The sequence below is a fragment of the Sceloporus undulatus genome, chromosome 1 (genome assembly GCF_019175285.1).
Source record: "Sceloporus undulatus isolate JIND9_A2432 ecotype Alabama chromosome 1, SceUnd_v1.1, whole genome shotgun sequence".
NCBI classification, from domain to species: domain Eukaryota; kingdom Metazoa; phylum Chordata; class Lepidosauria; order Squamata; family Phrynosomatidae; genus Sceloporus; species Sceloporus undulatus.
The window spans coordinates 226230063-226256648 of record NC_056522.1 but is presented as its reverse complement, the minus strand read 5'-3'; the positions used below and the strand labels follow the sequence as shown (position 1 = coordinate 226256648).

General features: G+C 41.3%; 1 long non-coding RNA gene across 1 annotated transcript in view; it reads right to left on the bottom strand.

Annotated features, from left to right (window-relative positions):
• Positions 1–4712, bottom strand: part of LOC121930232 — a 27711-nt gene extending 22999 nt beyond the window's left edge. The window contains exon 1 of the long non-coding RNA XR_006103886.1: positions 3271–4712. This is a non-coding gene — a long non-coding RNA (uncharacterized LOC121930232). The remainder of the gene's footprint in view (positions 1–3270) is intronic.
• Between the last annotated feature and the right edge of the window lie 21874 nt (positions 4713–26586).

Here is a 26586-nt window from a genome sequence, read left to right as displayed (position 1 = left end):
GGGGAGGTATGGCGGTAGGAGAGTGGACTTGCGTTACAGAGGAAGGCGAGATCGATGCGTCATATCTATCTCTCCTTCCTGTCCCCCTCCTAACCAAAAGGACCTGAGGGTCACTCCAACCGTGCCACAAACCCTTTCTCTGCTCCTGTGTCTATCAACAACAAGACCCACATTATCCACGATCTGTTGGAGGATAGCAATTGTGACCTGGCTTGCATTACCAAAACCTGGCTTGGGCATGAGGGGGATGCTGTGTGGGCGCAGGCCCTCCCTGCCAGGTTTTCGATGAAGGACCAGTCCAGGTTAGGTGGGCGGGGGGGGGTGTTGCCTTGGTACATAAGAACACCTTGTTTCTCACCAGGAACCACATCCGTCAAACTTCCTTTATCGAGTGTATTTACTTGACCCTGAAGGATAGGGACAGAATAGGGATTTTGTTGGTGTATCGGCCACCCCGTGCACTAACAGACTCCCTTAATGAGCTGACACAGTTGGTCGCGGAGCTGATGCTGGAAACACCCAGGCTACTTATCCTGGGTGATTTCAACATCCCCTTCGCGGCCAATTATGTTCCATCCGGTGCGACTCGGGAATTCATGGATACCATGGCGGCCATGGGCCTGTCCCAGCTGATCTCAGGTCCAACGCATTTTGCGGGTAATACACTGGATTTGGTCTTTTGTACGGATGCGGAAAATCCGTGGGCGGAAATAACTAATATTTCCCCCCCCCCTGTCATGGACGGATCATTTCCTCGTGGAGGCAAAAATCAAGGCTCCTACCCAGATCCCCCCCCCCCGGGGGTGGTGGACCAATTAGGATGGTCCACCCTCGAAGGCTGATGGAACCCAAAAGGTTCCAAGAAGCCTTAGAGGGGTGCATGGTTGGAGATGACGGCGACTCTGTTGATGCCCTGACTGGTATCTGGGATACCGGTCTCTCTAGGGCTATACACAGGATCGCTCCCAAGCGCCCTCTCAGGCCTGCTTCCAAACATAAGCCCTGGTATATGGAAGATCTCCGGGCGAGGAAGCGGGTTCTGCGACGGCTAGAGCATCGCTGGCAGAGACACCTACGCTTAGCCGACAAGGCTCTCCTAGACCGCCTTTTGGAGGACTACGGAGAGGCGATATGAGCAGCTAAGAACTCATTCTATGGTGCTCGTGTCGCGTCCGCGGAGTCGCGTCCAGCAGAGTTGTTCAGGGTAGTCAGGGAGCTAACTCAGCTCCCTCTTGCCCCGAACCAGATCCTTGAACCTTCTAAGGCCTGCTGTGACCAATTTAACAACTTCTTCGTGGATAAAACCTCTCGGATAGGCGAAGGTCTTAATGCCGGCATTAGGGCAGAACCTAGGGTAGAGGTATCCAGAGCCTCCATGGACTCTATTAAACTGGATCAGTTTGAGTTGGTTAGTACCAATGATGTGGACAAGATCCTTAGAAGCGTTCGGAAGACAACCTGCTCTCTCGATCCCTGTCCCTCATGGCTAGCGGCTCAGGGGGGACCGGTGGTAACCTCGTTGTTACACAGGATTATAAATACATCTTTGAGGGACGGGCAATTTCCATCCAGCTTAAAATTGGCCATTGTAAAACCGCTGTTAAAAAAGCCCTCCCTCGACCCCCTGATGCATAATAATTATCGGCCAGTTTCACTATTGCCATTTTTGGGGAAAGTGATCGAGAGGGCGGTTGCAATCCAGCTTCAATCGATCTTGGAAGAAACGGATTATCTGGACCCATTTCAAACCGGCTTTCGGGCAGGTTACGGGGTTGAGACGGCCATGGTCGCCTTGGTCGATGATCTCCGTCTGAGCATCGACAGGGGAAGCCGGTCCTACCTCTCTGGGAGGTTCCAGATGGTGCAGCTGGGAGACGTGTGCTCCGATAAGAGGGCCCTTATATCTGGGGTCCCTCAAGGAGCCATTTTGTCTCCCATGCTTTTCAACATTTACATGAAACCACGGGGAGAGATCATCCGGAGACATGGGGCGCGGGGTTATCAGTACGCTGATGACACTCAAATAGTCTTCTCTATGTCTCCGACTGATGCAGTGACTGAGGATGGCATCTCTCCTCTCGTGGCCTGTCTGGAGTCAGTAATGGGCTGGATGAGGGAAAACCAACTCAGTCTGAATCCAGAGAAAACGGAGGTACTCGTAATAGGTTCTCCTGGCCCGAGGATGGGGGTGGTTCCACCTGTCCTGAACGGGATCACGCTTCCCGTGAAGGACTCGGTACGCAGTCTGGGGGTGCTCCTTGACTCGTCGCTCCACCTTACATCTCAGGTGGATGCAACGGTCAGGAGCACCTGTTATCAGCTTCGACTGATTCGCCAGCTGCGTCCCTACTTGGGCCAGAGGGACCTTGAAACGGTAGTACATGCTCTGGTAACCTCTCGATTGGACTTCTGCAATGCGCTCTACATGGGGCAACCCTTGTACCAAACCCAGAAGCTACAACTGGTGCAGAATATGGCAGCCAGACTGGTCCCTGGCATACCCAGGGCCAGTTATATAACACCAGTGCTTAAAGATCTGCACTGGCTGCCTATTCGTTTCCGGGCACAATACAAGGTGTTGGTTATAACCTATAAAGCCCTAAATGGCTTGGGCCCAGGATACCTAGAGGACCGCCTCTCCCCATATAATCTGCCCCGCACACTCAGAACATCCAGGCAGCAGCTATTGAGGGTCCCAGGGGCAAGACTGGCCTCCACATCGAGGAGGACCTTCACCACCTCAGCCCCGACCCTCTGGAATTCGCTGCCCGGAGAGCTCCGTTCGGCCACCTCCCTGGCCCAGTTCAAGAAGGAATTAAAGACCTTCTTGTTCAAAATAGCATTCCCGGACACAGGCTCCAGTTAGTCTTCCCCCCTCTGACAGCAGTGGCAAGCTGGCCAGAATTGGTTTTTAATGTGATTTTAATTGTAAATGTTTATATGGTGTGTGCTTTGTATTATGTTTTTATAGTGTTGTACACCACCCTGATTGCAAGAAGGGCGGTATAAAAATAAAACTTTTATTATTTATTATTATTAAGAATGGTTTGGATAGGAAAAATAAATTCTCCATACCACTATCCCATTTAGCAAAAGGATTCCTTGATAGGCATGCATATAACAATATATATTATTGTTACATATAACAATATTATAAAGTGTTCCATACCACCCAACTGTGCCAATTTGACCTGGGCAGTCAAGATAAATCTTCTATTCCATTTTTTCAGCTGTTTTCAAAATGTCCCAGGTTCCTGCTGCTCCTCTCACCTTCCTCCTTTGCCCCCAGCTTCTTTCAGTTGTTGCAAATTGAGTTCAAAAAAATTCAAAAGTACTTTGCACACAATGAACTCAGCAGAGAGAGAAGAGAAGAGCGGGTGGAATCTTGCCTTTCCAATAGACTCAGGCAAAAGGAAACTGCTGCAGCCTTTCCTAGCTTGTGTGTTCTTCATTAATAGCTGTTGTCACCTTGACTACATTGTGATATTTCTTAATAACACATGTCCCAATTTTCATCTGTAACATGTTGGAGAGTATGCACTGCAAACAAAGGGGAGCTACCGATCAATACATTTAGGGATCTAAATATTAACTTACTTCATTCTTGCGAGTATGGCATTCATAAAGTGCAAGTTGGTCAAATGTATGTCAGTTCCTGAACCCCAGAGGAGAAAGCCACATACTGTACTGTGCACATTTCACTGATGGCATCTCAACAGATGGCAAAGTGGTTACAGTTGCGTGATAACAAGTGGAAGACTGTACATGTTGAGAAGCTCCATGAAGTAGCCACTATTTGTATACCTTTTTAGTAAGGGGATATGAGGCAACTGGCATGAACTTTATACACAGAGAAATCACTGATAGATTATTGTCACTGTTCATTTTGTTTTTAGAATCCCACAATCTGAACCTAATAAACCTAATGTGTGTTTGGGGGCAATGCACTTTCATATTGAATTAAACTGAATTAAATCCTCCTTGAAAACACAGGACGTAACTGGTTACTAGCACAGTTACCCTTAATCCTGGAAATGTGGAATCAGTTCACACCTCACCAACAAAATTTGTAATTGGTTTCCTCTCTCTCTCTCTCTCTCTCTCTCTCACACACACACACACACACACACTCTTACTTTCCGGTAAAATGAGGCATATTCTCAAAAAAACAATAATTCCAAATCAACTCTGGATCTTTTACTTCTCACTGACTCTCGCAGTTTGCTTTCTTCCCCATGAGCAGCTGCAAGTTTAGCTTCAAAAGACAACCAATTTAAGAGGCATACTCTTCAGTGTGCATCGAGCCTGTGTCTGGTACCCAGCAAAATGGTAAATAAGGTAAGAGCTAGAGTTAATCATTCCGAATAGTTCTGCTCTGTTAGAGTTGTATTATTTCTGCCCTGCTTCATAAAGTTTATAGATATATGTACACTGCACAATTATAGGAGTTTGTTACCACATTGTCATGGCTCCATCATATGGAGTCCTGGTATTTATGGTATCATGAGAGACTTGGAATTCTCTGAACAACAGTACCAGAACACTCTGACAGACAATGCTAAGTATTTCATGCAATCAGAAATCCCAAGATGCCATAAAATGGCATACTAGGAAATATTCTAGAGCAGATCAGTAAGCAGAGAGTCTGTGAACATCTAGAAAGCAATGCCATAATCACAAAAAGTCAACAAGGGTTTCAGAGAAAGAAGTCATGCCAGACAAACCTGATCTCTTTTTCTGATAAAATTAACAGCTCGTTAGATGAAGGGAATGCTGTGGATATAGTATATCTTGATTTCAGTAAGGCTTTTGACGGGGTTCCCCATGACATTCTTGCAAACAAGATCATGAAATGTGGGCTAAACAACATAACTGTTACATGAATTTGTAACTGATTGACAGTCCAAACCCAAAGGATGCTCAACAATGGCTCCCCTTCATCCTGGAAAGAAGTGACCTGGGTCCAGTGCTATTCAACATCTTTATTAGTGATGGATGACAGAATTGGGGGCACACTTATCAAATTTGCAGATGACACCAAATTAGGAGGAGTAGCTAATACCCTTGAGGACAGAATCAAAATTCAAAATGACCTTAATAGATTAGAAAGCTGGGCCAAAGCTAACAAAATGAATTTCAACACAGAGAAATGTAAAGTATTGCACTTAGGAAGGAAAACTGAAATGCACAGATATAGGATGGGTGACACCGGGCTGAATGAAGCTATGTGTGAAAGGGATCTGGGAGTCCAAGTAGATCACAAGTTGAACATGAGTCAACAGTGCGATGAGCCAGCTAACAAGGCCAATGTGATTTTGGGCTGCATCAATAGAAGTATAGTGTCTAGATCAAGGGAAGTAATAGTGCCATTCTATTCTGGCTCCACCTGGAATACTGTGTCCAGATCTGGGCACCATAATTCAAAAAGGATTTGGAGAAACTGGAGCGTGTCCAAAGGAGGGTGACTAAAATGGTGAAGGGTCTGGAAAACATGTCCTATGAGGAATGACTTAGGGAGCTGGGGATGTTTAGCCTGGAGAAGAGAAGGTTAAACAAACAAACAAGCTTCATTTATCTACCGCTTCATACCGCCTAAGCAGTATCTAAGTGGTTTACAACTGTAAGCTCATTTGCTCCCAACAATCTGGGTACTCATTTTAGTGACCTCAGAAGGATGCAGGCCTGTCAAGCTTGAGCCCTTTTGCTGGTCTTGAACTCGCAACCTTGTGGTTTTGAGTGTGTGGCTGCAGTACTGACATTTAACCACTGTGCCACCAGGGCTCCTAAGACAAGGTCAAGGGGTGATATGATAGCCCTGTTTAAATACTTGAAGGGATGTCATATTGAGGAGGGAGCTAACTTGTTTTCTGCTGCTCCAGAGACTAGGACTCGGAGCAATGGATGCAAGCTAAAGGAAAAGAAATTCTGCCTCAACATTAGGAGGAACTTCCTGACAGCAAGGGCTGTCCAACAGTGGAACAAACTCCCTCGGAGTGTAGTGGAGTCTCCTTCCTTAGAGTTCTTTAAACAGAGGCTGAATGGCCATCTGTCGGGTATGCTTTGATTGGTAGTTCCTGCATGGCCCTTGTGGTCTCTTTCAACTGTATGATTCAATGATCCTGCTCCCTCAGAGTCCTTTAAAAGGCCTGTCCATTTTGTTATAAGGTTTGGAACAGATAACTCAACCAGCTCAGTGATTGTTAGTGCAGATTAATCTGACGATTGGGATAGGGATGGGGATGGGGATGGGGATGATATCTGGTTTTGCAACTTGCTAAGGAAGAAAAGTATGAGTATGGAAGAGTGATTTTGTAGATGTATCCCAAAGTATTTATTTATTTATTTATTTTGAGTGAGTTCATCCTTCTCTGATTCTAGGGGAAACAAAACTGCACTTGATCTATTTCCATTCACTAAACTGACTATGGCACATATCAACAATGTAATGTATACTGTGTGCACTAAACAAATTATATGAGATCTAAATGCTAGTAGGTAAGGAGGTGAAAATATATGTTCAGTCTACATTTTAATGCCTGCTATTCAATTTACAAATCCTACACCTATATGTGAACCAAAGAGTTGTACTTGACTGTTTGCAACTGTATCCAGGATGGTATTTGGCATTTTATAACACATTTATCCAGTAAATAATGTGTGTATGTAAGAAACTGGTGATAACATTTGAAGCCCTAGATGGCTTTGGACCACAATAATTTAGGGGTATATTTCCCTATGTGTGCGCCTGCCCAAGGACTGAGGTTTGCTGGAGAAGTCCTCTTCTCTGCCCCATCAGCAGGGCTAATACACTGTAGGAGAATTTGGTAGAGAGTCTTCTCTGCTGTGGCACCCCAGTTGTGGAATACCCACTCCATAGAGGCCCAAATGGTGCCAATGCTGGTGTCATTCTGACTTCAAGGTAAAAACATGGCTGTTCACTAAAGTCCTTGGGCCTAACTGATTTCTTTGAAATCTGTGCAGTCATTTTAATGTTTTTAAACTGTTTTGTTTTAATTTGTAAAATTATTCAGTATGTTTTTAATCTTTTAAGATTGCTTCCACTGTTTGAAATTGTTTTAAACATTTAAAATCGATTTTCCTCTAGGCTACTTTCAGATTCTTGGACATAGGGAAGGATATAAACATCTTAAATAATAAATAAACAAACAAACAAACAAACAAAGGAAAGTGTGTGCACAGAAATGTGTATTTTAAGAGAGATGGCCAAAATAATGGCATAGAAAAGTTTGTCGGTTTGAAGGCACACTTCTACTTTTTAAAGAAATCACAAACTGAAGGAGATAAAGGACAAAAGGCGTTTGAGATTAGAAAAATGAAAAACAGAGAGAAGCCCAAACTGACAGATTCTTCCTGCTTGCAAGGTAATTTTGTAAAACAAAACAGAACAACTGTGCACATGTAGAGATAGCAACAGCAGTCAAGTGCTTGCAAAAAATATTTTTAGTTGTTTACATCCCTTCCTCCCCCCCCCCCTTTAGACTCAAAAAACCCAGTCCTTGAACTTGCTCCTTCTCTACTTCTCATTAGTCATTGGAGTTGCTTAGATAACTGCAGGCAGGATTGAGCCTACAGTTCCACTAATGAGACAAAAGTAGCAGTTTACATTCCTGTACTAATTAAATATGTGATATTATAGTTAAGATTGCTATTTGGTCTAGTAGTGTTATGATAGTACATATGATTAGTATTGTACTGTGTAGTGAAGCATGTTATCTTCGCAGCCATCAAGAGCACAAGTGGCTCCTTGAGAAAGCCACATGACTTAATGCTTCTCCCAGCCTGGTTTTTGTGTGTGCTATGTGAAAACATTGCCTTGATGCGAAGGTGCGATTCTTCATCAAGTGCCCAATGGGGGTGTTTCATCCAAACTCCAGCCACGTGATCCTCTTGTCTCAACATGCAGTAGCCTTAAGCAGGAAGGAAGGTTTATAGCTCATACATTTTAAATCCAATTCTAGCAAGTGTAACTTATTACTTTTATATGCTACATCCCTCCACATTCTCAAAGGCTTACTGATAACAAGGAAGGATGTGTCACTGGCTGTTACAACCTTGAACATCCTTACAATCACAACCTTATCTTCTCAGTCCTATACCATGTCCTTCCTCTGGTTTGACTTTTGCACCTGCTAATATGGATTAGACTCCTGACTCTGTGCTAACAAGGTAGTACAAGGTAGTTTCAAGGTCCTCTAATGTGAATTAGTCAACAGTTCTAATCACTCTTTTGTTCCCCTTAAATCACATCATCGAGGGCAATCAGTATCTTGGCACTCATAAATATTTATGAACCTCACAGGCAGAGATAAAATAATGATTCTACACCATTTTGCAGGGAACCAAAAAAAAAAGGACAACATGTCACCTATTTTTAATTCATTTTACAGAGCAATCCATTACAGTCTAGGTCACATTCTTATATTTGGTCCATATTTTTCCATTGCTTTTCTCTCACACAATCTGGAATAGATCTAAGAAGGAACACTAATGAGCAGTGAGGTTTCCAAAGGCAAGGTGAATATTTGTGTGTACGTACGTGCATGCAAGTTGCCTATTTTTGCCAGTCCAATGAATTTCATAAGGTTTTCATGGGCAGGGAATACTTAGAGGTGGTTTTGCCAGTTACTCTACTTTGATATAGAGCCTACACCATCTGTATTCATCAGTGGTCTCCTTTCCGCATACTATTGAGGCCTGACTTAGGTATAATCAGACAGGATGTGATACCTTTATTATAGTGTACTACTTACACCTTCCAAGAGAGAGAGAGAGAAAGAAAGAGAAAGAGAGAGAGAGAGAGAATCACCAAAAAGATGACAAAAGAAGCAACAAATTTTTGTAAAAGTCACATATGCTTATATATAGGAGATAATAATTTAGATATCATTACTTGAATTGTAATAGAAATGCAATATATTATAACACTTGTGTTGGCAGCTCAGGATGGTCCTAGGCCCTGAGGGGTCCAGGCCAAAACCTCAGTTACTGAGATGGACGCCAGTGATGTCATTAAGCTGGAGAATTTGCACTCTCTTCTCCTGCCTGGAGATGACACACCACAGATAACAAAATGACCTGTGTCCCTGCTTAGTCTGTTCTCAGTGCTGAGTAGTGATGAGCAATGGTAAGGCCTTGCTTTACCTTCTTGAAATCCAGGACTGGGCTGTATATGAGTAGCAAGCTCAGAAAACTGCCTTCAGAACAGAAACTGAAGTCTATCCCCTGTAAAATACTTCTGAATGAGACATGTCTGAAGATCTAAATGGGATATGTCTGACTTTGCTGCTTTCTCCAACAGAGAGAAGCCCAGATGGTCATTTTATTTCTTTTATTAAAATAACCATCTCCTGCTTTCTATGTAAAGATCTCAGGGCAGCTGACAAATTTAAACAGTGTAAAAATAAAATGACCTTTGAAGGCTGAAGACATATTAAACAGTTTAACAAGTTAAAAATACAGTACATATTAAAACTGGTTTAAATAGTTTAAAAGATTTAAAACCACACGTATGTGACTACGTGAAGCTTGGGTAAAAAGAATTAAGCCTCAAAGACCTCTCCTCACCATAGAGTATTGATCTAACAAAGCAGACACAGAAGACCTTCAGCAGACCTCAGTTTTTGGGCAGGCATTATGTTAGGCTATGCAAGGTTAATTGATCAAATTCTAAATCAAGGGGAGGAGAAATCAGGAAATGGCTGTGAAAACTGATTTAAATAGTTTAAAACCAGTTTTCTGTAATTAGAAAACTGGTTTTCTGTAATTCTTGCTAGATCAGTCTTAGAGTACATCTACACTGTAGAAATAATGCAGTTTGACAGTACTTTAACTGCCATGGTTCCATCCTACAAAAACCTCAGACTTGTAGTTTTGTGATGCACCAGCACTGTTTGGCAGAGAACTGAACACCTTGTAAAACTGCATTAGCTTATGGTTGTAAATGGCTTAGAGACTGCTCAGTGTGGTATGAAGTGGCTTGTAAATGAAGCTGCTATTGCTATTGCTACAGATCACAGGATTCCATAGGATGGAGCTACAGTGGTATCAAACTGCATTATTTCTACAGTGCAAATTCACTCTAAAACCTAAGTAGTCTAACCTCTGGAATCTCATAAGCAAAGCCACGAAGGTGATATCAACCCCTTTTTTGTTCATGTAGCAATTCTCTGAGGTGACCCAGCAACACCAGAATGTGGGCACCATGGCAAAAGTTATAAATGAGGAAGAATGCATAAGCTGCACCAATTTGCTTTTTCTTGAGTCTATTGGGAAGGACAAGATTCCATCCCTTCATTCCTTTGCTCCTTGTTTAGTTCAGTGCATATTACTTTTGGATTCTGAACTCAATTTTCAGCAATTGAAGCAAGCCAAGGACAAAGGAGAAAGTGAGGAGAGGAAAGAGAAACTGGGGCATTATAAAAGTAGCTGAAAAAGTGGAAAAGCAGAGGCATGCACTGTCCTTTCCAAATTGAGACAGTTGTGGGGTATGAAGCAATAGTGACAGTGGGAGAAAATGAGAGAAAGAGGGTGGTTTTATAAATTTTATAAAACTTAAATGCAGTTAGATAATTGCTAGACTCTGGGTTTAACAGACTTAAAGGAGGAGATCTTTAGACGGAAGTATGTATTACATCCATGATTTGAAGATGTAATAAGCTAGCCCCACATCTCAAGAGGTCCTACTGCTCATTCTGGCTACTGGGACTTTTGACATCAACCCCGTGGCCCTTCGACGATTACAATACTAAATAGGGAGGCCAAGATCAAGTCACTGAAGTGTGGAGCTGCTGGTCTGTTTGAAAAGGGGACAGAGGGACACAGAATCTGTTTTCAGTTTTCTCGGCTCAGACATCTCTGACTAGAAACTGTTTAGTTGTACGTATCTCAAAAGCAGTAATGAGGAGGGGAGGGATGTAATGACTTTAAATATAAATGTAATGGAAGCAGAATCATAGGTACATTGTCTCTCCTCAAACTGCTTTTCTTTCTTAGCAGCCATTCCCACTGAACTTTTTCTCTCTCTGAAACCATAGTGTTATACAGTATTTATGCCAGCCTGTGTTTTTTCCTTTTTTTTCCTTGCACTAGTAAAAAAATTAAAAAAAAACTTATTAAAAATGTAGAAGGACCTTAGAGGTTCTGTGCATATTCAGTGGCGTGAGCGTCTATGTTTGGATGAGTGAGAGAGACATCAACAATAAATGAGCTAGCTAAACAATAAAGAAAGATCTCTTATCCTGTGGCATAAAGAATGTTTTATTAATAAATGGTTTCCTTTCTTAGTTCTGATATGAATGTGTTTTGGAGTCAATTGCTGTGGATTTGGACAGACAGTGGGTGGGACCCTCTCATTGCCTCTCTCAAAAAAAATCTATCTCTTTCTCTAAAAGGTGTGTGTATATGAAATTTTGCCAAAGGTCTCATTACCATAGGCAGGGCTACAATCACTCTCTCTCTCTCTCACACACACACACACACACACACACACAGACAGAGAGAGAGAGAGAGAGAGACTTTCCTTTCTTCTTGCCTCCCTCTTGTGTCCTTGTTTTCATCTCCCCAGTCTAGCAGGTTTTTGGTGCTGGGGAGGAGGATATTTTGTTCTTGCCACAAGTCTGAATAGATGATGTGCTTTTGAAACTTGACTGAGGGCTACTTGAGGAACACAGGTTGCTCTTCCTTTTAATGTCTGATAGAGTCATCCTCCATCAAAATAGGGCAGCCTGTATATCTTTGGAAGCATAATGTTGCCATGCCTTGTTGGAACATCTGGGTGCAGAAGTAACCTGTGCCCACTTAATATGAGAAATAATAAGTCAGGTTCACTGGAACATTCTGAGATCCACAACTGAGATGCTTTCTTAAGTGTACCATATTGACCAGAATCCTTTCATTAACATACAGTAGTGTACCAGGGGGTACACTAACATAACTACATTTTTATGTGGCCTCTTACTGCCTGGAGCAAGCAGGTTAACAGACAGAAGTAGCAGTAAAGAGGTACAGGGCCAAGGAAGGATGGGGATTAGTGAAATCAGCCCTACTGGAGCATGTACCATGGTAGATGCGTGGCATGGCTAACATCAGTGGGTTTTATGTTTCAGAGACATGTTAGGAATGTTAGTCTGGAATATCAGTGCGCAAAGGGATCTTGAAGCATCTTTAAGACTGTGAGAAGTTTGTAGGCTAAGCTTTCGTAGACTTGGTCTACTTCTTTAGATGCGTGGAGTGATACATTGCTAGATTTGGTCACTCCTCCTCCTCCTCTGAGCTTAGTTTTACAAACCTTTCTGGGAACACAGGCAAAAATTAGGGATGGATTGATAGATGGATGGAAATATAAATTTTATTTATTTATTTAGCACCATAAATTTGCATGGCACTACAGGCATCTACAGTATACATTTTCTGTAAAAGAAGAATAAAAATGTAAATATATGCCATGGCTTTTATGTCATTTATTGACTACCATGGTCACTAGTAGCCTCCATTGCATACGTGAAATACTATGTCTGTGTGAATCATCAGTCTTATCGCACAAAAGTATACTGAAGTCACTGAGTTTTACTACTGATCTCAATTGTAACAGAAGCGGAACAATTGTGCTATTGGTGGCAAGTAGACTTGACCCTGAGGGGACTTTTTGGAGTTCCTGGGGATAGAACATATTGAACAGGATAACCCAATTGAGCAAGTCATCTTGATTGATAAAATACTGGGGATGAAAGGAGAGGCGAAGTTTTACTTTTTAGCATGGTAGAATTGCTAAAAGAAACAATACGGTAAAAGATGTGGCCTGGCACACAGTCACCAGCAGGAAGGCTAGTCATTGTGGGAAAGGAAGAATAAATTATCTATAGCTTGGCTACTAGTGTTTTCATAAATATATGGTGTATACATAGTGTAATATGTACAAGTAAATGTCTGTCCGTAGCGTATGTCTGTGTAAACACTTACATCATGTTTTAGATTTTTCTAATTTTCAACATGATTGTACTGCTTGACAAGTTTTCGGAACATCTTTATTTTTGTTGTGCTTTCTTCACTAAGGCCCTCCAAGTCTAATTTTTGTCCCTCAACATATGAAAAAAAAAAGTCACCACCCCTGAGTATAAGCAAAACATTTTCCTTTGCTACTGTGTAACTGAAACTAGCTTCAGTACAACCCAACATATATAAGGTTCCTGGACAAATGTCTTCACATCAGTGTGGTATCTCCCATTTCACGTATGTATAAAATAATGGGGTTTTTTTCCAGTAAAGGCTTCTGGTGACTGGGCGTTTACAGCCCACATGGACATCCATTTGGAAAAGAAATGGAGGCAGTATCCAGCAGTCGAGCTTACTACGAAATAAATTTTAAATGTGAATTGTTTTATTATGCTTACATCTTATTTGTCCTTTTAAACTGATGTGTACTTTAACTGATGTGTTTTTATTTCTGGAAAACAGGAGAGATCCCAGCAGACTGGCGGAGGGCAAACGTTGTCCCCATCTTCAAAAAGGGGAAAAAAGGGGATCCCAATAATTATCGTCCAGTTAGTCTGACATCAATCCCAGGAAAGATTCTGGAGCAGATCATTAAACAGAGAGTCTGTGAACATCTAGAAGGCAATGCCATAATCACAAAAAGTCAACATGGGTTTCAGAGAAACAAGTCATGCCAGACAAACTTGATCTCTTTCTTGATAAAATTACCAGCTTGGTAGATGAAGGGAAGCTGTGGTGATACGTAATCTTGATTTCAGTAAGGCCTTTGAACGGTTCCCATGACATACTTGCAAAACAAGCTGGTAAAATGTGGGCTAGACAAAGGAACTGTTAAATGGATCTGTAATTGGTGACGCCGAACCAAAGGGTGCTCAACAATGGCTCCTTTATCCTGGAGAAAAGTGACCAGTGGGGTCCCACAGGCTCTGTCCGGCCCAGTGCTATTCAATACATCTTTATCAATGACCTGGATGACAGATTGGAAGATACTTATCAAATTGCAGATGATACCAAATTAGGGGGAATAGCTAATACCCCAGAGGGACAGGATCAAGATTCAAAATGACCTGAATAGACTAGAAAGCTGGGCCAAAGCTAACCAAGATTCAAACGGGGACGGAGAAATGTAAGGTATTGCACTTGGGCGGAAAAATAAATGCACAAGATTATAGGATGGGTGACACCTGGCTGAATGAAACTACGTGTGAAAGGGATCTAGAGTCCAAGTAGACCACAAGTTGAACATGAGTGAACAGTGTGATGCGGGCAGCTAAAAGCGCAATGCTATTTTAGGCTGCATCAATAGAAGTTAGTGTCTAGATCAAGAGATAATAGTTGCCACTTTATCTGCTCTGGTCCATGCCCCCACTTAGAATATTGTGTCCAGTTCTGGGCACCACCATTCAGAAAGGACATTGGAAATGGGCGTGTCCAAAGAGGGCGACAAAATGGTGAAAGGTCTGGAAACCCTGCCCTATGAGGAACGACTTGGAGACTGGGGATGTTTAGCCTGGAGAAAGAAGGTTAAGAGGGATATGATCGCCTGTTTAAATATTTGAAGGGATGTCATATTGAAGAGGGAGCAAGCCTTGTTTTTCTGCTGCTCCAGAGAACAGGACCGGCACAAATGGATGCAAGCTGCAGGAAAAGGTTCCACCTGACATTAGGAGGAACTTCCTGACAGTTAGGCTGTTCGACACAGGAATGCATCCTCGGGGGTGATAGAGTCTCATCCTTGGAGTCTTTAAACAGAGGTGGATGGCCATCTGTCAGGGAGAATGCTATTATTGTGATTTTCTGCATGGCAGGGGGTTGGACTGGATGGCCCTAGTGGTCTCTTCCAACTCTATGATTCTATGATTCTATGATTCTATGATTCTTTATTATTGTTGTTTCCCACCTTGATCCTTGCGGAGAGGCAGATAAGAATTATTATTATTATTATTATTATTATTATTATTATTATTATTATTAATTCGCTTTCCTCCAGAGAGAATAAGTTTTGATGAATGCAATGGAACTTGCTCCCAAATAAACATGTCTGAAATCTTGAGGACACTTTGAAAATATATCCTGTTGACTTAATCCTGCATATACTCAGTAGTTCAGGATGCATGGAGACTGTGAGTTGAATCCAGACTTACTCATGCATAACTGGGATAGCAGCAGCAGACCACCAAGTCATCCACACTTCCCCTCTAGCTCTCTCAAAATGCAAGAAGGTCAGGATGCTCACTGAGTGAGTTTGGGAAAAAATGGGATTCCCACCCACCTCCTATGCCACATGAGCAGAGATAAATTCCATGAGTGGAGCCCTTTCACATCCTGGCTCAAAACCCTCCTATAGGCTGTGTATAGTCATAAAATATCTCCTTAGCCCTAATAGGTGCATGAGAATATGATGTTACACATGTACAATTATTTGTTAATACAACAAAAATAATATTCTGATGCCCTGCATGGATGTGTGAATAGAGTGTATGGGACTTCAAATAGCCCTCATAGAGCTATAGTGAAGAGCTCCTATTTGTGGTGTTAATTCTGTGTTCATAAAATGTGCATTAGTGAAATGCCTGTCCTTCCAATGTAATGTATTACCTTCTCCCCACAGATCCCATCTTTCAGCGTCCTGTTAGCATCTACTGTAAGATACCATTTCATATTATATTGAAATGAGATCTGGCACTTTTGGGGTCCTGTGGAAGATGAAAAAATGGGTCTCCAGCAGTCTTCCTCTCAGATATAATTGAAAAAGAGGCAGGAATGGGGACATGCTGTGATTCATGCTGCCAGACAGTGATCTTGAATCATTCAAATTATGAGAATACTGAGACAGCTGTGCACAAGAAAGATGACAATTTGCCATACTGTAGTTGTGAAAATGGAAAATTCTACAGGTTCAGTTAAAAAAAGGTAGGAGGGGGTGGAGACACACAGCCTTCCCCAGTTAACCTGGGATCTTCCAGTGGATTTGCTATATTCAGGGAATACAAGCATACATTTTCTTTGTTTTTCTCCTATTAGAGATTTGATGGACACCTACAACTGAACAATGCTATAGACACCTTGTTCAATGATGCATGAGATCTCCAATGGTTCATTAATGACCCAACCAGAGACAAAATTTAAGGTAAGAGTTGTAACTAAGTGCTAGAACCCATACTTTGAAGGCAAACTTTCTTGGGTTCGATCCCTGGCATCCCCAGATAGAATGAAAATGAAAGGGAAAATTCCTGTTTGAAATCTTGGAGAGCCACTGCCAGCCAGTGGTAGACTGAAGCTCTCCTGTCATATAGAATGCTCATCCCCATATGAGAATCTACATGGAATGGAATTCTTAATTGCGGTCTATGTTGCATAACCTAGCTATGTAGCACAGTCCCTAAGCCACCCTGTTAGTAAATAATGCATATGAAGATATGCAACAGGACACTGGCAAGTGCCCTGATGCACATCAGGATTTACCAATCCATAACTATTGTCCTGATGTGCATTGGCTCTTTATCAGGTCCTATTGTGCATTGTTCCCAATGGGCAATGGCCATCATTTTCAAAATATGTGGCATGCAGTTTAGGATTTTTTTTCCTGCTCACAAAGAACCTCATATAGTCCTGATCTGTACTGTACTTTTAAATTCCTCCCCTCCCCACTTCCCAGAGTTCTCTTTATTGCACGCGCGCGCGCACACACACACCACACACAGCTTTAGAAATGTCAAAACTAGGAAAGAAGCAACCTGGTAGTTACATATTTAACTATAAACATATTAAATTTACTCTGAGTAGTTTAGCCCTCTGTCCATAAAACACTATTTTGTCAAAGATTAATATACATCCTGGGCACACCTTGGCTTTGCAAGGAATTATTTATAGGTGTGTGTCCTTAAAATGTGCAGAAATTTCTATCTCAATTCTCTCCCATCCTCCTTTTCTGAGCAGTCAGGACTCTTCCCTCATCTTCCCACTCCAAATTCATCCTCCTTCTCCTCTTCTATACCTTTATACTGGGGTTTGAGTTTTTCCTCACTGTGATGTTCCTTAATGTATCTGTTTTTGTCACTGTGGATGAAAATTTTATGTGTTTCTATGTATGTCTATGAGTATCTTACAGTCAAGTTCTTCCAGTCACACTATCAGAAAGAAAGAAACGTTAAGAGAGAGATTTGGAGGGCGGGAGAGAGAAAGCAGAGAGGAAGTGAGGCTGTTTATAAGAGAATGTAGGGACATATGTGCTTTGCTGGGAAGCCTGTGACCTAGAAATGGAAGCTGCTGTGAAAATGTGAGAAAGTGTAAAGAGGGCTCTTATGATGTGCCTCAAGAAAACCAAACAAACAAAACAAACTAAAAAAGACCAGGTAAATGGAAGGAACTTTTCAGGCCTTGAAGTTGAAAATGCCAGCGGTTCTCTTTCTCCCCATTTTTTTTTCAATGAAGGGCAGCCAGTCTTAAGATCATCAGGACTGGAAACTTACAAATGACTTCAAAAAGGCAAATTGCTACCCAGATTTTTCACACTTGGTTTCACTTTTACAGGGAGTTACCATAAAAAGCACAGCTAATGAAAGAGAGAGCCTTCTGCACATATGATCAGTAACTAGGAGAAGAAGAGTTCTATGGGTACCACAACCTGACAAAATGGCAAATAAATGCAGCTGTAACAAATAAAACCTGAAGTCTCACTAGCAGCCCAAATGACCAAACTGAGGCTAATGAACTTTGGCCATATAATGAAAAGATATGACGCATTAGAAAAGACAGTAATACATGGTATGGTGGAAGGTGAGAGCCAGCATGGTGTAGTGATTTGAGCATTGAACTATGACTCTAGAGACCAGGGTTCAATTCACTGCTTGGTTGTTGAAACCTACTTGGTGACCTTGGGTGAGTCACACATTCTCAGCCTCACCAAACCCTATAATAGGGTCACCATAAATCAGAAACAACTTGAAGCCACACAGCAACAAAGGTAGAAGTCAGTAGGAAAAGAGGGAGACAGTATTACAGGCAGACAGACTCAGTCAAAGAAGCCATAGACCTTAGTTTGCAAGAGCTGAGTAGGGCAGAAGATAACATGGTATCTTGGAGGTCTCTAATTCATAAGGTTGACATAAATCGAATTCAACTTGACAGCAATTAAAACAAGAACAACTAATGATGGAGACTATCATTGGCACAATAGAGGAGGTATCAAAAAGCAATCCTGTAATTCCCATGGATTTCAGCTATACAAAAAGGTTATACAAAAGATTCTTGGGAAGCCTGATATTTTGCAGCCATGTTCAAGATGTTTCAGCCACATTTCAATAAGCCAAGGTCCACAGTGTTTCTGTTCTTTAGTTCCCATATCTGCCTTCTTCCAACTGAATGAATCTAACAATTGCCCCAGATTTTTAGGTAAACAATTAGGCTTCCTATACAAAAAAATAAAAAATAAAAATAAAGGGACTGTGCACTGAGAAGGACAGAAAAGAAAAAAGAAGAAGCCATGGTAGAAGTGATTGAGACTTCTATCACTTAGATTAAGAAGTACTGGTCTGTGCCATTTGTCTATAGCCACAATCCAGCAAAGCAACCAAGCTTTGGCGATAAACAAAGTATGTAGGCATCAGCTTTTCATCACTTTTCATGGTCCATCACAGTGAAGTCTTTCTTTAAACCTCTTCCCCCACCTCCACCCCCAAAAAAGACTAAGTGCAGATTTGTATGAATGACCTTAATAAGTTTTTCTGTATATTATTAGGCTTCTACCTGCCCTAGTTAATGATTATTTTCTTGGACTGGATCCATCAGTCTCTTTGTAACTATGAGTAATACTCAGATTTTTCTAATGTACAATTCCTTTCCCCCCCCTCCTCCTCTTTTGCTTTAATTTTGTTATCCTCAATCGTATGCATGATTTGGAGGAGGAGAGAAATATTCCAAACTTCTCTCTTCTGTAAAATCCATGTCATATCAAAAAGGTGACAAGAGGGGGAAAAGTAATTAGTGAGTTCACAGAGTTCAGTAGAAAAGTTAAAATAGAGTAACACATTACTTTTTATGTGAAGATTTCACAAGACAAATCTTGCCTGTGTTTTAATTGCATGTGACCCTGGCAGTCCCACTCTGAAATGAAGTGCCGTAAAATTAAAGATGACAGACGCTCAAAACAAGTCTTGTGATCTTGATTAAACTACAAAGACCACACTTTCTCTCTGCTGCAACTCAGATATGATGGGCTGTTTTATTTGGGGAATTGCTTCATTAATGCTTTCTTTGACTAGACATGTTTATTATTATAAAAAAATACTGAATGTGGTGATATCTTGCATAGCTAAATAAAGTCCAAACAGCACATTAAAAATTAAGAGTCTTTAAAGAACACCAAAACCTGAATAATACTTTTCAATAAATGTCCATGGTCTTTAATGTACGATGTAGGCCTGTACGATACATATATATTACCTAATGTTGAAGAATCCATTATTATATTCTGGTTTTCCAGTGCACAGTTACAAAGGAAGAAGGAGCCATGTGGTCACACATCATCTCTCATATGGATAGGCAAAAAGGTCTGGGCTTGGTGCTGTGCCTGTAAAAATAGGTTGGTGTACAGAAAGCAGCCAGCAGAGCCTTGCAGAATCTTGGGATTAAGCATTATCAAGAGCTAACCAGCACATAGTAAACTGTTGTTACAGTATCTTATTTTAATTGTTTTTAAAAAATTGGTCCTAACTATATGACATGTGCACTGCACTTCCTGTTATTATGACCACAGAAGAAATACATACATTTGAACCAGACAATGAAGAAACTGAAATAGTTAAGAGTTCCTGTACCTGCAGCCAAGAAATAGGAAGACTAGGAATGAGAAGTGAAGCTATGAAAGAACTAGGTAAGATCCAAAAGAGTAAAGACATACAACAAAGCACTAAAGTCAGAATCATCCAAGCCATAGCATTCACCATCACCATGTAGAGATGTGAGAGCTGGACAACAAAAAAATACGGATAGGAAAAAACCAACTTATCTGAGATGTGGTGCTGCGGAAGAGTGCTGAAGATACTGTATCATGCACTGCAAAAGACAAACAAATAGGTTCTTTAACATATCAAACCAAAACTCTTCTTGGAAACCAAGATGGCGAAACTGAGGGTGTTGTACTTTGGCTATATCATGAAAAGGCATAACTCATTCGAAAAAACATTAATGCTTGGAAAGGTGGAGGGCAGTAGGAAAAGAAGAGGACCACACAGAAGATGGCTAGAGGGAGGTCACAGGCTTCAATCTACAGAACTCAAGCAGAACAGTGGAGAATAGGGGGTCTTGGAGATGTCTCATTCACAAAGGTCACCATGAGTTGGTGCCAATTTGAGGGCAGTTAACAACAGCAATAAGAAAATAAAATCCAGCAAGATGAAAGATCAATTTGAAGACTTTCTATTCCAGAACCCCATTTCAGTTCACAGACTTGCTCTGCAGGAACAGGAAGAAGGTACCTCAGAAGCATTACAACTTGTAATACCTCTAAATGCAAGGAAGGATTCTGGGGAGAAAAGAGAAATCCCCTGTACCACTGATGACCATATCCATCTTGTATCCCCACTCCCAAAGCCATCGTCTTCCTCCTCCTCTTCCTCTTCATTATTATTATTATTAAGAGAAAGAGAAAGGAAAGAGTCTTCAAGACCATTGGGGGGGGAAGTCTTTCCTACAGTACATTCTGTAAATGAAGAATGAGAACAGAGCCCCGACTTTCCTGTATTGTCCATACGCAGCTTTGAGCAAAGCCGTGCGGGTGCATGTGGGGTGGTGCGTCCCATTCACATGAATGGGGCACGCTCCCATGGTGTGTGCCCTGCATGCCACCGCCACACCACTGTGTTACTGCGCCGCCGCAGGCACGAGCCTCATTCATTTGAATGGAGCTTGAGCATCCACATTTTTTCTCTTATGCGGGAGGGGGGAGGCAGAATGGATCCTCTGTGTAAGAGAAGGGCAGACTGTATGAGAATGGAGAGCCTTTGGGGAGAAAGTGACTCCATCTTCTGGCAGGCTTCTTCTGACTGAGCATTTTGCAGTGTTACTACGCAATGCGGTTAAGTTCTTAGAATAACATTCTTAAGGCCACCCCTCCCATGGAATCCTGAGATCTGTAGCTTTACAAGGTCTTTAGCCTTCTCTGCCAAAGAGTGCTGGTGCCTCTAAAATTACGAGTCCTAGGTTTCTGTAGGATAGAGCCATGGCAGTTGAACTGGTGTCAAACTACATTATTTCTATAGTGTAGATGCACCCTACAGTGAAAAACAATTCAGTAGAAGCAATGTAGCACCCTCTAAAGCCCCTCTTTTTTTAAAAAAAAACCTGAGATGAAGGCCTATAGGAATAATATTAAAAGGATAATAAGGGGAGGGCCATTCTGGGCTCCCTGGAAAGGGAGTTCTGGAATCTCTCAGCAGCCATTTAGAAGGCCCTCCATCTTGTCCACACCAGCAGTGCCAGTGAAGGTAATGGAATTAAGGAAGTGCCTATCTCAGGGATATCAGGGTCCAGGCCAGTTCATACAAGGAATGTCATGGGAGTTTATCACATGCAAAAATAAAGCAACTTACCTCTGCTTAGATACAATTGTTTACAGGATGCAATTGGGAAGTATCGCACAAAAAATGCTGTCAATGCCACTGGGCAACTGCATCCTGGCAGCATCCAGGCTCCCAGCCACGCTCAGCTGGCCGATTTGCAAACACGGGAAACTCCCATTTTTTAAAAGTGGTAGGCTAAGAGCAGCTGGGAGCCAGGATGCACCTGGGATGCAGTCGTTCAGCAGCACTGACAGCATTTTTCATGTGATAATTCCCGACTGCATCCTGTAACCAACTGTATCCTAGCAGGGGTAAGTCGCTTTATTTTTGTATGCAATAAACTCCATATTAGTCCAATACTCAAACCACTACACCACACCAAAGGTAAATCATATAACTAGAGAAAACAACAGTGCTTGACTTTGGTGGTTCTAATCATTTATACAGCTACTCAGGAGTAAGCCCTGTTTAAGTCAGTGTGGTCTGTTTCTGAATCGAGAAGCATAGCTTTGCACTTGCTTGTCTAACTCCTGGCCCAGATTCCATGGTTCTTAAATGGATCATGTCATAGGTCCTTTCTGTAAATGGGTGGAGGATCAAATTCCTCCTAACAACAAATGTTTCTTTAAATCAGTAAATGATAATTCATGTAGCATCTTAATTGTGCAGTTTGGTTTATGGATCAACCTCTTAGGATCAGAGAATTGGCTTGCATATGTTATGTCACAACTAATGACTTTAAGTTCTGGGGAAGTATTTACATGCTTAATAAATACTGAGCAAGCTTAGTTTAAATGAATGAATAGGAGAGTAATATATAGCACTCAAATATCTAGGTAATCACAATGTAATTGATGCAAGTGGAAGCATTGTCTACTTTTAACCAAGCCATGCAAGCACTCCATTTAATTACACATTTGCTTAAATCTATTCATCATTACACTTAGGCAGTACAATCCTATGCCCATTTGCACACAGTTCAGTAGGAAATCAATGGGCCTAAGTGTGCATAACTGGGAGCATGGCTGCCTCCAACAGCTCTAACCAGAACTAAAATTATGACAGACATTGCTTTCCAATAATTTGGAATCTTAGATATTCAGTGTCATTATTTTCATTATAATCTGGGGAATGTCCCTACCATCCATGGCTGTTGTTTAGAGCAAGTTTTAACTTCTTGTGGAACAGGCCAATCACAATCATAACTAGTTTTCCTCCAGCACAGTGACTGGGGGCCAAAACACACTGCAGCAATAATCCAGTTTGAGACCACTTCAATTGCTCTGGCTCAGTGCTAGGGAATTTTTGGAACTGTGGTTTGTTGTGGCACCAGAGTGTTCTGACATAGAAAAATACAGTTCTCAGAATTCCCTAGCACTGAACCAGAGCAGTTAAAGATGTCTCAAATTTGATTATTTCTACAGTGTGTTATGGCCCTAAGTTTTCTCTTCAGATTTGTTAATAAGGAAAGCTTTAATGTGCCATATCTGTTATTCAGTTTTGTCCAACAAAATGGTCTAAACTAATTGGTAGTCCCAATTAGAGTAAACCCACTAAACTAGTGGATTTAGTTTAAGGATACATCTACACTAGAATGCAGTTTGACACCACTTTAACTGCTATGGCTACATACTACAGAATGCTAAGTTGTGTAGTTTTGTGAGGCAACAGCACTCTTTGGCAGAGAAGGCGAAATACCTTGCAAAACTACAAATCCCAGGATTCCATCAAATGGAATTATGCCAAGCTGCATATCTTCTACATTGTAGATGAACACTAAATATTAACTTAACCTTTCAGAAAATGATTCATTAGGTCTACTCTAATTTGGTAGTAGAAATTGGATTTAGGCTTATTAATACTGATTGGCAATTGAGGCCTAAATCCAGTTTGCTCATCCCAACTAGAGGAGATGATTGAATCAATGCTAAATCAACACTTATATAAATTTAATGTATTCAGTGAGTTTACTCTAGCTAGCTGGGATTAGTAGTTATAGCTGGGCCATCATCTCAAGTCAATTTTTAAGGTATTTCAAGAAAAAGTCTTTCCGTTACATCTCCACTATGTTGAGAGCAGAAATTTAAAGGAAATTGATAAAAGTAACAAGTTACTTATAATTCCTTTTTTAACAACTGAGGCCTAACTAAAATATGGGCCCAAACAGAGAGCCAACATAAAGCTGCTTTGAGTCACTTTAGGGGTATGCCATTTAAATTATGCATGCATCCTAAGAGGCTGGAAGCTGCGCTGAAGCCATGCTCCAGTCCTAAGGACTTGAGTGCAGCTTTGGTGCAGCTTCTGGCCTCTTAAAATGTTTGTGTCTTTTAAACAACATGCCTCCATAGTGACCTGAAGCAGCTTTATTTTGGCCTATCTGTTAGGGTCCTAAGTCTGTAATATGATAAGCAGTGCAGGTTGAGTTTCCCTTTAAAAAAAATGCTTTGGACTAGAAATGTATTGGATTTCAGATTTTGGGGGATTTTGAGATACCTGTAAGTGCATACAAATTGAAATACCTTGGAGATGGGACCCAAGTCTGAATATGAAATTCATTTATGTTTCATATACACCTTATATACATAGTATGAAGGTAATTTTTGACAATATTTTTAATAAGTTTTTGTGTGAAATAAGGTTTGCGTACACTGAACTATCAAAAAGTAAAGATGTCACTACTTTAGCTACTCTTGGTTTTCTGAATATTTCAAATTTTGGAATTCTGGATAGGAGAAACTCAACCTGCAGAAAGAATATTCTCAAATTCTGATATCCTAGTGACAAACTACTTGAACTCAATTTGGAGCCATTGAAGTAAGCCAAGGACCAAAAAAAAAAACCTAGAAAAAGAAACTGGAACATTTTAAAAACAGCTGAAAAAGTGGGATGATAGATGATTAATCAGTGTTGCCCCTGCCAAATGAGATGATTGGATGATTGTTGTTGTTATTATTGTTATTGTTGTTTTGTGCTTTCAAGTCACTTACAACTTATGATGTTCTTAAGTAATGTGTTATTCTATCATGGCTATTTCTTGACAAGTCTTATTCAAAGGGGGTTTGCCTTTGCCTTCTTCTCAGGGTGAGAGACTGTGACTTGCCCAAGGCCAACCAAGTCGGTTTCCATGACTAAGTAGGGATTTTAACTCTAGTTTCCAGAGTCATACTTCAACACATACAAACCACCATATCACACTTGGATTGTTTTTAGGACCTAAACAGACAGGCCAAAATAAAGCTGCTTTGGGTCATTTTGGAGGTGTGCTGTTTAAATGACACATGCATCTTAAGAGGCCAAAAGCTGCACCAAAGCTGTGCTCCAGTCCTTAGGACTCGAGCGTGGCTTTAGCATGACTTCCGACCAGCTAGGACACATGCATCATTTAAACAGCATACCTCAAAAGTGACCCAAAGCAGCTTTATTTTGGTCTGTCTGTTTGGGCCCATAGTTACATTTATACTTTACCCCCCCCCCCTTTTGTGTAGCCTCACCATATACATGTTTTTTGTACCACGTGCCAGGAGCTTGTATCATTCCGCTGTGTTTTTTAAAAAAGTAACCATATTTAAAATTAATGTAAATGTAAAATGATAACAGTTACTTTTAACACAATAACTATAGCAATAATTAATCACCAGGGGGTCTTAGATGTGTAAGTGTAACTACTCACTTTTAAAAAGGAACATTCCCAACTGTGGATGAGGGAGCCACTAATAAGAAGTACCAGTGGAGAATAAACCAGAAAAATGGCTATATTGTCCTTATGGCCCTAGGAATGGGGAGCAGCTGACCCTGCAGATGCTGACTGACGACCCCCATCATTGGTCAGCACTTGCTATGCTTGATAGGTCTGATGAAAGGGCTACACATTCATAGAATCATAGAGTTGGGAGAGACTTCAAGGGCCATCCAGTCCAACCCCCTGATATGCAGGGACACAAGCAAAGCACCCCCGGCAGATGGCCATCCAGCCTCTCCTTAAAAAAATGAAGAAGACATCACCATTCTCTGAGGGACCGTATCCCACTGTTGAACAGCTCTTACTGTCAGGAAGTTCTTCCTAATGTTCAGGTGGAATATCTCTCTCTCTCTCTCTCTCTCTCTCTCTCTCCTTTATTTTTATATTTATTTATTTATTTATTTATTTTGTTTAAATCCATTGCTCCAGGTCCTATTCCTTGGAGCTGCAGAAAACCAGCTTGCTCCATCTGTAATATGGCCTTTCAAATACTTTAATAAGGCTATCATATCACCTCTTAACCATCTCTTCCTCAGGCTAAACACAACCAGCTCCCTAAGTCTCTCCTCATAGGGCATGGTTACCAAACCCTTCACCATTTTGGTCGCCCTCCTCTGGATACATTTCAGCTTGTCAACATCCTTTTTGAATTGTGGTGCCCAGAACTGGATGTAGTATTCCAGGTGAGGCCTGACCAAAGCAGAATAGAGTGGGACTTCACATGATCTAGACACTATACTTCTATTGATGCAGCCTAGAATTACATTGGCTTTTTCAGCTGCCACATCACACTGTTTCCTCATATTCAACTTGTGGATTACCAGGATTTATATATCCCTTTCACATGTACTGTTGTCAAGCAGCTAAAAAGGCCAATGCAATTTTAGGCTGCATCAATAGAAGTATAGTGTCTAGATCAAGGGAAGTAATAGTGCTACTCTATTCTGCTTTGGTCAGGCCTCACCTGGAATATTGTGTCCATTTATGCGCACCACAATTCAAAAAGGATGTGGAGAAACTGGAGCATGTCCAAAGGAGGACAACTAAGATGGTGAAGGGTCTGGAAACTGTGCCCTATGAGGAATGCCTCAGGGAGCTGGGGATGTTTAGCCTGGAGAAGAGAAGGTTAAGAGGTGATATGATAGCCCTTTTTAAATATTTGAAAGGATGTCATATTGAGGAGGAAGCAAGCTTGTTTTCTGCGGCTCCAGAGACTAGAACGCGGAGCAATGGATGCAAACTGCAGGAAAAGATATTACGAGGAACTTCCTGACA